Source organism: Geospiza fortis, unplaced genomic scaffold, assembly GCF_000277835.1.
Source record: "Geospiza fortis unplaced genomic scaffold, GeoFor_1.0 scaffold53, whole genome shotgun sequence".
NCBI lineage: Eukaryota > Metazoa > Chordata > Aves > Passeriformes > Thraupidae > Geospiza > Geospiza fortis.
The window spans coordinates 11367783-11383327 of NW_005054305.1; the positions used below are offsets into that span (position 1 = coordinate 11367783).

General features: G+C 39.8%; 1 protein-coding gene across 1 annotated transcript in view; it reads left to right on the top strand.

Moving 5' to 3' along the window:
* Positions 1–15545, top strand: part of FAM110B (family with sequence similarity 110 member B) — an 83961-nt gene that overhangs the window by 5607 nt on the left and 62809 nt on the right. The window lies entirely within an intron of this gene.

The window sequence follows — 15545 nt, forward strand, 5'->3', positions numbered from 1 at the left end:
CAGTTTAGTCTATAAAGAACTTACACAAAATAAAACCACCTTGTGCAACCTGTATTATAGTAAAGTAGATTTGAAAAAAAAAACAACCACATAGAGTTTTATTTTGGATTTACCAAAGTATAGAAATACTGCTAGTAGGGGATAAAGCTGTTTGGTTAAAAATGGGAATGCTCTAACTATAAAAGTTGAGAGGGGAAAAAAAAATCTGTCCTAGAAGGGCTACGTGGCAGTCTTAATTTGCCTGAGTCTTTAGCAGAGGTTTTCCACTTCTGTTTCTGCCAAGCAAATTAAATTTATGAAGAGAAGCTAAACTCCAAGGGCTGGACTGTTAGTATCTTTTGACAAGGTTAATGTGGTGAAGCAGAATATTGGTAATAATGGGCTGACATTTAACAGTGGACCAGCTGAGAGATCCTTGTGTTCCTACGTAATGTGAAGATTGAGTGTCCTCTAAGCTTATTGTTTTATGTTTTGTACTTGCTTTTGCATGCATGCCAGCGGGACATGCTCTGGGCAGAGGCATAAACTTTTTTCCTTTTTTCTTTCACAAATACATTTCTTTCCTGTCTAGAGCTGGAAAAGAGAAGCACAAGAGGGGTTTTGTTAAATACAGCAAAATCTAATTACAGCTTGATTTAAAGCCACATTTACACAATGGCTGAGGGGTGAGTTCACTTCCACAAAAACAAACTTGTTGGCTTCCTACTGTGCATCGGGGAATGTGAAGATGCATGTCCTGGAGAGCAACTGCCTCCCTCTGCTGGCACCAACTTTTCTTACGCTGTGCTACAGCTCTGCTACATGATATAAAAATACAGCTCTACTCCTATATGAAAGAACAGTGATGCATGAATTCATGGGTGTGTGCTCATCTTACTGGTTGTGCCACAGGTAATACATGGGACATTGCGTGTTCCGTGTGATAGGCCTGATGTCTGTTTTCCATGAGCTGTAGAAACCTTGTTCCTCTAAAGGAATTGTTGTTTCCTCCAATATGTATCTTGAACAGTTATGTCCCTGGTGGTTCAAAGGGAAATGTGGGTGAACAAACTGCATTTTCTCACCATTGTGGTTTTCCAGTGCGCACCTCTGGAAAATGCAAGATCTCATTTTGTTTGCCTGCTGAAGTAGCTGAAAATGTGCTTTTCTTTCTTCAACTGGTTCAAGTGTTCTGCTGTTCTTTTAACTCAGTTTCTCAGATGACAAGGCTGCACATCTCCAGCTTAGTGAAAGTTCATCATTTGTAGTAGGTTTTTCACTTCCAGGGATACCTTTTGCTCAAGAATGCCATCACAGGTGGTTTCATAACAGCAGCTCATGGTTAGGACTGTGGTCTTTCTTTATTTTTCCCTTGTTTCTGGCGGATGACTGCATTTTTAGCAGTTTTTTATTATTGAATTTGCACTTTATGCTGCTACTCCTTCCATTTCTGCTGCTCTGGTTCATAAGAATTAGAATAGCAGAGTTTAGAGATTAAACTGCCACTCTCTAGAAAAATGAGGTTCAGTGGAGATAGAAGGTGGCCAGTGGTGAGACTGAAGTTGCTGTGCTGTCCAGCAGCATTGCTAAGCCATGTTTGGAAGCTGCTTGTTGAAGAGATTTGTGTTACTGAGAGGCCGGGGTGAGTGAGTTGGTGTGCATGGGAAGTCTTGGGGAAGGACGAACAGGCGCAGGGTAGGTGAGGAAGGAAGGAGTCACTGATATTCACAGAAATCAAGGAGGGACAACAAAACTTGCCCAGAAGAAAGCATTGCAGACACACAGGTGGAGAGGCAAAAGTAGAGATGGAGGGCCTAGCATGGACAGCATGTGGATGGAAATTAGTGGAGGAATCTATGTCCCTATGAGCTGTGTCTTTAAAGTGGGGTTGGCATTGTGAAGTCCAGAAGATAACAGGGATGCAGATCTGCAGAGTGCTTGTGAGAGAACAATGAAATGATGAAATGAGAGTTTGGCAGGGTATTTCTGGCCATGAAAGAATCACCCAAAATTGTTGGTCCACCAAGAGTTGGCGTGGCAACATTTGAAGAAATGTAAAGTCACAAGAGGCAGAGAGAAGAGGGGACAAGATCTTGTAAGATGAATTGTTCTTTCACCACTAGAGTGATCTCCTTCTTTCTTTTGTTTGTTGTCCGTTCATTTCACACTTTTCAGAGTATTTCAACCCAGCCATATTAGTGTGATTCTGGTGAACAATGTCTGAAGTTGATGAAGGGGAAAAAGAGGACCACAAAGCTTGCTGTGATACTGAGAGAGGTCAGTGAATGAGACTGACATCTGTGTGTATAGCTCTATACAGTTGCACTCCAAAGACTACAAGAAGGTCTCTACCATGAAGTCATACCTGAGGAACTCTGTCCTTCTTAAGTCTTAGAATTTTATTCAGTTTATACAAACTTTTATGAACAGCAAATCACCATTTCTTGCTGCTTCTTGAGATATTTCTGGGCTTTTATGGTCCTTGCTGGAGTTCCGTTATTCAGCGTTTTGCATTTTCTCCGAGAATTAGTCATGTGAAGGTCATCAACTGCAGAAAGAGAAATAAGTTGTCTTTTTCAGCACTGTTTTGTCTGCATTGTATGTGGCCTTCAAAACTTAAGGTGTCCCTAACTGCTAGGAGGATCCCCTTATGACTTAGCCTTTTCCATCATATAATGTTGAAGTTCTGATCTAGTAGAAGGAAATGAGCATTCATCAAGATAAAAAAGCAGTCAGGTCTCACCGTAGTCTTCTCCAAGCCAATACGGTGAAGAAAATGCTGATGGTAAGGAGAATCTTTGAGCACATTTATGAATATTCAGGGATCAGAGCCAACGTTTTGTTTGGCTGCCCACAGGAGAATACTGGCATTCACACTGCAGTACAGTGCCCAGTGAAGTACTCATTGTCACAACCCATGTGGTCCCTGTTCTTTGTCTCCCAGGTGGCTCTGGGCAGTCACTGCTGGAAACCACACAGATACCTAAAGGAGTTGTGTGGCTTTTGCATTGTCTCATGTCAACTAGAAGTTCTGCAGTTGGCCTCTCAAGAGGAGATGACTTGAAGGGCAGAGGTGTATGGATTGCCTCTCCCTTTTCTTCTGATTATTTTTTATTGTTAAATGCTTACAAAAAACAAAGCCAACAATCAACAGTTCGATAAGATCCCAGCTACAGTCAGTGTTGATATGCAGAAGTGACTCGGTATGAATTGCAAGCTTTGTTCTTTTGGAAGCTTTTCTTTCAGCTGTGACAATTGTAAAGTTATTTTCCTAGGAGATGCTCAGGTCTTCCACCCTCACCCCTAGTAGTGGAACTGACTAGGTGTTCCTGCTATTTCTTCAGTGGATACATATTCAGAGATAACGACATTTTCAGCTGTATTAATTACCAGAGGTGCACCGTCAAAATACAAGGTATGTGATCTTACTACTTCCCTGAAAGAGCCATAAAACCTAAAAACAACCAAATTCTGGCCCTTGTAAAATTTTTATAAGGAAGATTAGACTTAAATTTATGAAGAAGGATATTCCAAAAACATGTAGTATATGAGAGAGGTTGTTTTCTTTGTTCTAATTACATTGGATCTTCTCTCTGTTTTAAATAAATTTAACTCCTGTGGTGAATCTAATTTTTATTCAACCAAAGGTTTTTTGGGGCCCTATCCAAGTGAGAAAGTTTACATAATTGAGGCATTGGGTGGGATAACCTTTCTGTTGCATCCACTAGATACGGTTGCATAAGGGGCTTGATGTACCAAATGTGGCCAGTAGATCAAATTCATCAGTTGACTGCTAATCTTGAGCATTGAGTGCCCACTGTGGATTATTCAGTGAAGTCTGGTTAGTGCTGACCAGTAGTGATATGGGGCATTGAGCTGTTCAGAAGGCAGTAGCTACGTGTCTTCTGCACCAAGAACTCCTGCACCCCTCCTTCACAGAGGAAGCAGCTTTCTTTATCTGCCAGGTTGTGAGCTGTAAGTGAATTTCCAGTGGAGGACCTCAGTCCTGGAATTTCACTGCTGTCATTGCCCGTTCTGGAGTTGTCTCCCATCTCTCCAGAAGTTCTGTCATGGCACCAGATGTAGCTTTTCAAGATAGTCTTTATCCTTCCATGAGGGCAGCTAATGTCATGCTGGTGATAGTGGGTGATCCAGAATTACCTGCTCTGCGATAAAATTAAATGTTTCCACCTAGGCCTGTTTCTTAAAAGTTGTGTTGAATGAAAAGAACCCCAATTTATTTTTTCCAGAGGAACTGGTACTAGGCTTTGTGATCTCTTGAAGTCCGAAGAGTACAAAGAATAGAAAATAAATTCTCTGTGAACTCTTTTGTGGCTGATCCTATTTTTCCACTGTTGTCCCTGAGTCCTCCTGCAATGACACAATGTAATGAGAAGAGCTTGTTACTCCCAACAATTAGCAAGTTTCTTTTTAATAGACTTAAGTATAAATACTTGTGCTAGATAAATACACAATTTGGAAGCTTAGTCAGCCTTCCCTGATTTGTATGTGTTGACATCTTCAAAATAGTTTTCTGATCTGTATTTTCCAGAAAGAAACATATTTTTGCATAGATCTGTTTAATACTGTTTAACCAAAAAAAAAAAAGTTAAAAAATAATATCACTGTGTCTCTTTTATTGCTGCTGCCTGTTGCAGCCACAATTTGTAATTTATACTAGATTAGGTGCTCTAAGCTTTCAAAGAAAGTGAAGTATTTTCTCCTATGTCATATAAGCAATATTTGATCAGAAGTGCCCAAGAGTGAGCCACTCAAATGAAGAAAGACCAAAATACATGACCTCAGCAAAAACCCAGTAATTTCAATGTGATTTAAGTTGTCTTTATCTGGAACTGTTTGGCATTAAAGTGTAATCAGTCCAATTTCCAAGCTTGCTATATTTGCATCAGTTGTAAATGAAGTCTTGTGTTTTCTGTGGATTATTCCTGTAGGGTTTGGTCTTCTGTAGAGCTTTCTGTTTGTCGTCTCTCTTCTCTTTCTGTGTTCTACTAACAAGAACAGGTTCAGAAGAATTAATAAAACTATATAAACAATGCTTACTTTGTGACTGTTTCAAGTTGCATCTTAACTCTTTTCTACAACAACATCTTTTGCATTGCTCATTCACTTTTTTCACTGCAATAGGCAGCCGGTAATGAAAATGTTGACTCACCTGAATGATGTCTCTGTTTTCTTTATTCTCTAGATCAGATTGCAAGATAATTTTCAATTACAAGTATTAGATCACATTTCCTTGGACAATTGCTTTTGATTATACTAAGTTACCGCACTCACGTATTTAAGTTATAGTCAACATTTTAAATATCAGTGTTAAGGGAAGCAGGAGAAGATGTCCTAAATGATGTTTGCTCCATATCTTCTTAACTTAGTACTTTGAGTCTCTTCACATTAATGGTACTCCTTGTATTAAAGAACGTTGTATAAAAAGGCAATTGCTTTATCTTGTAACAAAAAATACACATAATCTTGGCAAGGGGGGGTGGGGCAGAAGGGATCTATGAGATGCAGCCTGGATATGCACAGAGTGTAGTCTTTCATTATTTTATAGATTGCATGACAGCAGCCTTTAATTTTTGAATGCCTTAATTCTAGTGCAAGTACTCAAATGACTCACCAGTTATCTAAAGCATCAGGTAACTATACCCATCTTTAGCTTTGTTCTATCTTCTTATCCTTGTTTCTATCTTCATTTTGTCAGTGGTAGGCTACAGTGAGTTTAATTAATGTTTAGAAAAACAAAAACCCAAAACAATGTGGGAAGTGTTCCCAAGTGTTCCCACGAATGCAGCCTCTGCAGGCTTTCTCTTGGGATGGTCAAGACATACGGAGGGTAAGTTCTCTATCTCCTTTCACAGTACCTCCAAACACAACATAACTTGACCCCAACCTGCCAACAGGCTGCACTTCTCAGTTGGAGGTGATACTATTTTTAAGAAGAGATGTCTTCTCTCTGCTACCTGCAGTGGTGCCTTCGTTTTGGAGGTTGGTCTTTGCCAAGGCATGACCCTGGCCTTAGCTACATTCCCCCTCTGCCGACAGATTGCTGTGTGCCACAGAGCGTGGTATTTAACCATGGTGGGGGGGTCAGCCCTTCCAGCTAATCCTATCAAAGTGCTGAATTGCAGGGGGTCAGACAAGAAATCAATACTCTTTTTCCATCTGATTGCCTCAAAGACTATGTAAATTAAATCTGTCTGTCTGTAAAAAAAGTTCTGTCTACACTACAAGAAATATAGTTGGCAAGTATGAGCTGCTGCTTGTGTTGCTGCTGGGAAGGATTTTGCCTGGATAATTTTATTTCCAAAGTAGTTATTGGTAAGTTCCCCTGAGCTTTGTAATAGTGAGATACAAATAATCTACACAACAATGACAATTCTACTGTTTTCCTCACAAGCTGTGTAGATCTGCCTGCAGCAGACTTTGCGAGTTGATGAGGTGAGTGAAGATCTATTGCCACCTGGGAGGCATCCTTTGTTTTCTGGAGTTCTCTGCCTATTAATACCTTTTATGTGTATTTTTGTAGTCTTTTTCTTCTTTGACACATGCTTTTTTGATTTCCTTTTGTTTTGTTGTGTTTAGGCTTTTTCTGACATAATGTACTTCTCAAGTGCTGACATGCATCTCCTTCACCACCAGCAGCTTCTGCAGATCTTAGAGTTTATTTTTTTAATATCCAGGCCAGATCACTTATCCCCACTTAGTTTTGTATTTTTATTTACTTGAGGAAGTTACCTGTAAGTTCTGCCAAACATAAGGCTGGAGGAGTGTCATGGGTTGGGAGACATGAGGTGTTCTAATACATGATATAATTGGGAAGACTTTAACAAGTCTCTGGTTTTACTCTAATTTTTTCTTCCACTGGTTTTGGGAATTGAAATAATAAATATACAGAGACCCAAAAAAATGATGTGAATACTGCAAAACATCATAGATAATTTTCAGACTTCTCCTTTATGCACTCGTAGGTCTGAGAAAGTACATTTAAATTCCAAGTTCTGAATGAATACAGACTTCTGAAATAGGTTTTTGGTCCAACATAGAGTGTAGGATTTTAAAAGAGAAATAGTACATCTAATTTGGTTGGTTTTTAGTCTCATTTTATTGATGTGATGCAAAACAATAGTAGAAGCTACTTTTACCTGATGTAGTGTACTAGTTTACCACGAGAGTTTATTATATGTGGAGTACCCCAAGAGAAAATGAGCCTTCTAAATTCTTCCCAACATCAATATGTCAAAGCTGTTTCCGTTTGTTTTAAATGAAACAGATACGGAATTATATAAATGGGGGAGTTGTATGTACTCTGAACAGCTTGAATACTGTAAGTGAGATAAATGATTAGATTTTTGCAAGTTAGCTGTGCAGATGCTGCAGCCTATGTGCTGAAGTGATCAGCATGAGAACTCAGTCCTGCATGCAGGGTTATCCACATTGCTTCCACTCAGTCCTTCCAAATAGGAATATTCATGCTAGTGAGTGGGATATGGTGGAATTGCCAGCAGCAGTCCAACTGAGTATAGAAATTTTGACATTTTTCAAGTTCTGCAATTTTTCATACTTACGCAGTTTCTGTTAGAGAATACAAATAATGCATACAGTGAAGTCTGTGTTAAACACTTAGGTAACTCTGAAATTTGCTTATGTTTCATTTTTCTAGCGGCCCTTTTACTGTGGTTATGCTGCTTGTGTTTTGACTACAGACTACTGGAATTTGCTTTGAAAATTTCAGTGTCTTATTTGAGGATTACTTTTGGAGCAGCTTCTTCTATAAATCCTGATTCAAGCAAGAAGAGACTTTCTTGGCTCATGTCAGTAAAGACTGCATTGTTGTAGAACATTCAGGGGATAAATATTTGAGACTGACTGAAATGTCCAATTCTGACTTCACTTAGTTTTGAGCGCTCACCTTTTGATCTTACCTTCCCCTGTTTGTGCCTGCTTTCTGTAGGGACAAAAAGGGTTCCTGCAATGCTATTAAGGTTATGTTGTATGGGATTACTGATTGCCCATCCTACCTCTGATATGTTTAGGACTTTAAGACTCACTGCTGAGAGCCATCCACTTGATGTAGTGGGAAGTCAATGATCTCAGGCACTGAGCTTCACTGGATACATTATTAGAAAAGCTGAGTTATACTTGCTGTGTGTGAGTTAGCAATGAAGACTAGGTTCAGGCCTGTAACTGTTACCCTGATTTTTCCTATTCTTATGTTGATATAAATTCTTGACAAAATAATAAACGCCTACTAATGTGATGTGTGTGCAAGCAGTGTTAAATTACAGTGCCTGTGAGATGAAGGCTGTTACGTATTTCCAATTTGCTTAATTTAAAACTAAAAATTCTAATGCTTGTGCTTTTAGAAACTTGTTCTGGAAGTGCAGTGGAGTTATATCTAGGACAAGATCTGAAAGGTTTCATCTGGTTTGGGCACTTCATAAGAATTGCCACCTGAAGAAATTCTGATAGTTGACACCAGTAGTATTACAAGTGGTGGTTTGTGTGAGGCTACTGTGCCATGCAGGCATGTGCTTCTGGGAAATTAGGCACTTTTTTTTCCCTCCCAGGACTAGGAGAGGAGGATGAAGAAAGGCCTGCTGCATTACCCAAGAAAGGCAGAACAGTAAGTAATTTGTCCCTAGAATGTGGTAGAATTCCCCTAGTGCACGTTTCCTTGTCTTCAGAGCACTTCTCAGTGCTCAAGCCAGTTTTGGTGGGATCATCACTCTCCCCTTCACCTTAGTTGGAGCACCATGCAGGGAGGGAAGTGTCTGCTCAAATGTTCAGAGAAGGATGGAAAGGAAGGGGTGGGAGCCATTTGGCTTGAGAAATGGGCACTCATTTGTCTCCATTTATGCTAAGTTTTTATAGCCCTTTTTATGTGACTTTTGTGCTCATTTTGCATTAGAGGACTGGACAAAAGCATCAAGCAGTTCTAGGAAGAAGGGTAAGAGGATCTTATGCATTAGAGGACTGGACAAAAGCATCAAGAAGTTCTAGGAAGAAGGGTAAGAGGATCTTATCAGCTCAGCAAAATTTAACTTGCTAGGTGTACAAGCTGCCCAAGATGAAAGTATGCTCTTCTTTAGGAACATTATATGGAATAAGAGTCCTGATGACTCTTTCATAAAAGAGCTTTTTGACTTGCTCTATTAAATAATTAAATCTCTCTTCCTGGAGAGGCTTTTCATCTGTGCCAGCAAAATGCTTCTGGCTTCTTGTAAGAAGACCGTGAGACTGGATTCCAGTATGGTGAGGCACAGTTGCTGGTTTTATATGGACACAATTTCTAAAAATTTAATTATAATCTTTCTAAGATTAGAATCTAAATTTATTTTACTTTTGGCTAAAAGGGCTTGACATTTAATAGGCTGTCTTCAAACTCGTTAGCCTTGATTTCTGAGGTAACCAAAGCCAATGCATAGTTTTCTTCTGGGATTCATTGTGCTAAATATCTTCAATTCTGGTGTAAAGTAATAAGATCTTAGAGTTGCTCTGAAACCCTGAATTATGGGTGTGGACTGGAGACTTGAAGTCTCAAAGGTTTGCAATCTGTGAGCTCCCAGAGAGCTGCCTGGCAGCAAGGAGGGTTTTGTGCAAGTGCCTGTGTGCATTAGTGTCTGCAAAGAACCACTTCATGTTCCAACAGTCACTCCTTGACTTGCTTTCTAGTTGCATCTTGCAGCTCAACATAAACACCTCCTTGCACAGAGAGATGTAAGAGAGTGAAAAACAGTCTTTGAAGAATAAAAAAACAATGGGGTTTAGAGAGCCTGATGTGTCTTCATTGTCATCATAGAAGATCAAAGAAAACCCTGGAGCTGCTCTTTCTACTCAGAATTGGAAATAACATTCTTAATTACAGAAGTGAGCAGGTCTGACAGAGTTTTTTCTTCAAAGGGAGGAATGCTATACTTCATCTTTCAGCCTTTGCACTCTTTGCAGCATAGCATTTTTGAAAAATTACACCTGTCCTCTAATGGAAGACTTGTATTTAAAGTTTTCCCAGGCCAGTCTTATCTCAGCTGGATATACTCAGCATCAGGTTGTGTCACCCATTTCAGCAAGGTAATCATAGTGAGCATGCTACTAAATAGAGAAGAAGAAAATGCCACCAGGGTGATGAAGATTAATAATGTGGAGGTGCTGGAAGTTTACTTACTATATTGCAAGCTCTTTTTTCTGCTTTTCCATTAGGGGAATCAGTATTTGTCTATCAGCTTTTAGGGTTAGGTGATGCTCTCAGGGTCCCTATTTTCCACCAACAACTACAAAAAATGTGTCTCAACTTATGAAGCCCTTTTGTGGCTTGTTCCAGTGTAGTTTTAACCTCCTCTGTCCTTGTTTGTAAGCAGTCAACTTTTGCTACCGTTACATCTTGTGTTAGGGCTTCAATATCTTACTTCAGTCATGGGGGCTGGTTTTGGTTTGGGGTTTTTTGTTTATTTTTGTTTTTTTGGTTTTTTTTTAATTGCACTCTTTTTTTGTTCTGGTCTGCAAATGTGTCTTTCTCACTTCACCATTTAGAAGCAGAGGCTGTTTTTTCTAGAATATATTTTCCAATCTTTGACTCTCTAGGGTCGTGATCATTGGTTCTGTGTGAGTCAGTCATGCATTATATGGGGTCCCTGTTCTGGATGCACTGTTTAAAGCTATTTCTGTGCTTATTGTAAACAGTGTGGTCCCTTTCTGTGGTTCACCAACTTTTGTGGCCATCTGGCTGGTCAGCCAGAGGCTGTGAAATGGTGGCTACAAGGGACTCATGTTTTGGTCTTGGGAAGGCCTTGGTTGTGCTGGCAGGTGTTACTCCTTTCAAAATGGACAGTTCATGCTGGATCTCTGGTAGTAGCTGTGAGGAAAGGAAATGGAGAGAGGAATAAGTAAGGTGGAAATACAAGAGGGCACAAAGTGTATTGATGTTGTTTGAGGTTACTGCTGAAATATGGTGTAGATTTCAAGAAAACCTTGCACTGGAGGAAAAATGGATGGAACTTGAGAAGGAATGTAAAGTTGACATTGGTATGGAGATGTGTTAGGTGGCATGTTTCAGGGTAATGTGAAGTCTTTTACATGACCTTTTGTTTGGGACTTGTGTGTTCTTAAGAATAGAATAATACTGTGTTATTATTCCCCTTTTGGTTTTGTGTCTGAAGTACAAGTGCTCAGCACAGCAAACATCTTGCAGGCTTCACTTCAGATCCTTTTATGCCACATGCATCAGCAATAGGATGAAACACACCTCACTGACAGCTGAACTGCTCCTCCCCTGGCTCTCTGAGGTGCCACTGATGGACTGATGTCATCATTTCAGTCAGGCTGCAGTGAAGATACTGCTAGCATGTAGGTCTGTGGAGGTGAGGGATGGTAATGTACCTTGAAATGCGGGAATGAGGGATTTTTTTGTTTGGTTTTACTATGATTCTGAGATAAAGGTGAGTAAGAATGCTATAGCAAATAGCATTTGTAGGGATCAATCTTTGTGCCATCCTGCAGCGAGTCTCTGGCATTAATATAGAGACATCTCTGCCTGTTATTAAGCTTACAGAGGAGTTATATCTGGGACCTTTATGGATATAATGAGCATATTTGAAAAAAAAAATAAAGCTTGAAGTTCCAGGTTATCTGTCTGACTTCAAAACATGATTGAGAGCATTGACAAATGCACATGTGTGGATAGGTAACTGTTTGCTTACCAATCACAATTGGGACAATCCAAGAAATGTCCTCATGCTACACAAAATGAAAATAAGTTTGTTCACGCTGAGTGCCAACTTCAAGGCATTTTTGACTTCCAGAGAAAAGTTTATGCAGCAAACACTTGGACCATGTTTTATTTTCCTCCATAAATTATGATGATGAGTGATGAGTTTGCAACCAGTTGGCAGACTTCCCATATACTTGCCTAGGAAAGGAAAGAGCTCAGCAAATAGCTGTTGTGAAATCGATGGTTGTTTTCAAAGGAAAAAGAAAATAATGCTAGATAAATTTATTTGGGAAGGAAAACTGGAATGTAGAAAAATTAGCGGAAGAAAAAAATGTCCCCTTATCTTTTAAATTTTGTGAATGTCAGAGGTACCATCCAAAAATCGTAAAATTTTGTTGTTATGTTAACATAACCATGGGGTGGTTTAGCTAACTTCTGAAAGTCTAATGAATGCATCAAGCCAAGTAAAATATTCATTAGAGTAATTGGTTCAGTTCAACCTCTCAAGGCTACAGCTTGGAAATATATACACTATTGCCTTTAGAAATGCAGCATGTTGATTCACCAGCCATTTTGCTCAACTCATTTTTATTCCATATGCTTACTATACTTTGCAAAATCTAATTAAGTAACTGAAGTAGCAGTTTGCAAGCAATATTTGATACATTTTTAAGCCAAAGTTTAAGTGATATTCAGAGTAAAACCTGTTCGGTTGCAAGACACATCAGAAATTTTGAAGATATTCTTGTATTAAAATAATTGGATATGGAAGTACTTACACAAGTGATAATAATGTAGTAAAAAGTTATTTGTTCCAAAATAGTAATCTGTTTGTTAATTCTCTTAGATATGCCTAAATGAAGTGTAAAATTCATTAATGTGCTAGCTAGAGAGTTTCCACTGTAGGAAGCTGGTTTTAGTGTCATATGATGAATTCATCATACCCTCATAGGTTTTCCTCTCTCCTCCCCTCTGTGATGGGCATCTGCCTCGGACCATATGGTTTTGGAAAATTTTAATTGAAATTCTTCTGTCAAGGAGCTGAGCTAGAGAAAGCCTTACTTGCTTATAATTGCTAAAAATGTTGTAGAGACCTTCTGTTTCCATGCGGAGGAGCGGGAGCTTGAAGCTTAGCACAGGCGGGTAGCTTGTGCCAGGGACAGGCTTTTGCTTTCGATGAAAGTCTGCCGAATATTGGCCAACTTGCATACCTTCCACAATTTCTTCATTTCCAACAGAGACTTGCTGGAGTCTCTTGTGACTGTGTCCTCATGAAACCTGTGTTCTCTGGGATCTGATGAGTCTCTTGTGACTGTGTCCTTATGAAACCTCTCCTGGCTTCTCTTGCTGGCGCATCTATAGATGGCTCTGTCCTGTCACAGGTCCAGTGCATGCTCCAGGTGCTCGTGTGCTATCACCATGGGTGGCAGGGCAGGCTGGTGGAGCTCTGCATCAGCCTCAGTTGGAGTTTTAGCCATCTGCTATTGCCAAATGTGGGTTCTTGTGAATGACCACTGACCCTAAATGTTAGCCCCACTGTGCAGTTCCCCATAGCATCCTGACCCAGCATAGCGTCACAGTGGTTAAAAGCAAGTGTAAAAATGCCATAGACATCAGCACTCTTCTGGCTGATCTGCAGAGCCAAGCACAGAGGTTTAGTGAGTATTGATTCTGCTGCAGAGACAAATAGGTGTCTCTTGAAATGCACCTTTGCAGTTGTTTGTGGGTCCTTCAACTACTGCTGCCACCATGATGTTCTAAAAGAGAAAGCAACTCCTGGAATAAACAGCCTGCTGCAATGGTGTGTTGAGAGTGTGCTGCCAGGGCAGCCCTTGCTGGGGCTGTGGGTGAATGCCCTTGGAGCCAGCAGCTCTGTGGGAGGAGGCAGAGGCTGGCTGCTGGGGAGCTGTGCTGGAAATGAACAGGGTGAAGCAGTGAGGGCTTGGGGAGCTGCTGGGCAGAGGGGGGACACACATGTAGGCTTAACAGCCTGCATGGGAGGGAGCCAAAACTGAGAGCCCCATAGCAGCTGAAGCCTGGTTAATTCCTGTTTCAGTTTTTCTGGTCATTTTTTGAAGTGTCATACGTGCCTTCATGGTTTGTGAATGGGAATTAGATTAAAAGAATGGTTTGGGTCTCTTTGACTTTATTTTTTTGTTTGTGTATCTTTTCTTTTTCTTAGCATTCCAAATAATCAGAGGACTAGGGTAAAGGCTTTTATTGGTCTTATTCCCCTGTTGCTATCTTTGGCAAAAAGTCATTACAAAGATAACATTTTTGATCTGAGCATCAAATCATTGTGCATCTTTTTCACATGCCTCTTGAACTCTTCCAGTTATGTTTTTAACCCCTGTATAACTGCCTCTCCTGCCTTCTTCATTAAGTACATAGTTTCCTGGTTTCAAGGAGTATGGCTGAGAAACTTGGAATATTCCACAGTATTTTAAAGAAACACAGTTTATAAAAATTGATGAGCTTCTTAGGTGATGTAATCTAAAAAGAAAGACTTAATAAAACAGCCTTCTTTTATCAAAACACAAAACTTCATGTTGACTGAACATTGAATCAAAGAGTAAAATGTCGCTATTCCTGCACTTCTTTTTTATTTCCAGCCATATATAGCTTTGAAAATATTATTTTTACAGCACTGAAGTTTACTTCTAGCACAGAGCAACTCTTTATGAGCAATTTTCACTGGCAGATGAAGAAAGCTGTGACGTAGCTATTTACATATTGCCAGTAAATATGGTCTTGCAGTGTTACCACATTGAGATCTTGTTCCGTTAGTAAAATTTTATATAGTAGCAAATATAATTTTTGTACTGAAGTAAGTACAATAGCTAGAAAGTGTTTATAGACAGCCTTTCATATCATGCTCTTGGACTGTGCCTGATATTATGTGGGGCTGGTGATAAGAGCAAAGAATTAGGAAAAATGCCAGTGTGGGCACAGTGGAATTCGTTATTGCAGTGGGGTTCAAGATCTTGCTAGTGTAATGTTTATGTGTATGGTTTATGTGTAACTTAATCAAACATCTTAGAAATGCATTGTAGTTTGTATATGCATAATGCATATGATATTTTTGTAATATCAGTCATGAAAAATGTACTGTATCTCACAAGAGAGAGCTGGCGCCACAACTGGTTTTTCTGATAGTCAGGCTGTGTATTTCCATCTTGTCACTGATGTTTGAAAACCTTTTGGTCAATGTAGAGCTTAGGTGATTATATGAACCATGTGGGAGCAGGAAACATCTGAAGAGTGTTTTTTTTCTGTTTGTGCTAAACAGAGTGAAGATTAATTGAAGTGTACTACCAAGGAAGACTAAACAAGCGTCTGTATCTTTTTTCATTATTATTTACCTGATGTAAAAGCTCCCAGCATCTTTCGAATACACAATGTTCTCTTGGATCATAACATTCCTTTGTTTTGTGGACTTATTTATAGAATAAGCATAAGTAAGCATGTACGACTTGGTTGTGTTAGTTCCCCTTGCATCTGAGTAGTCTTTGCTCGTGGTAAGTATTTCTCAAACGACTTAAGTTGTTTTGTATAATGGCAAAAATTTCCTTGGCATTTGCACCGTAGCCTCGTGAAAGCTTAGTTAGGACTTTATGTGCCAATGCACACAGAAGCCCTCTGATCATCTGGGTGTCCGCCCACGGGTAAATGTAAAGGACAGAGGGGGTCCTGTTGACTTCTGTAGGGCTGCTGTGCACTGAAAGCATGTGTGTGGTGCCTCTCTGATCTGAGGTCCACGTTGTAGCCCATGCAGTAATGCACAAAAGCTGAGATCTGCTCTGCATGGTGCTGGCAATGTGTACATTGAAAACAAAAATTCCTG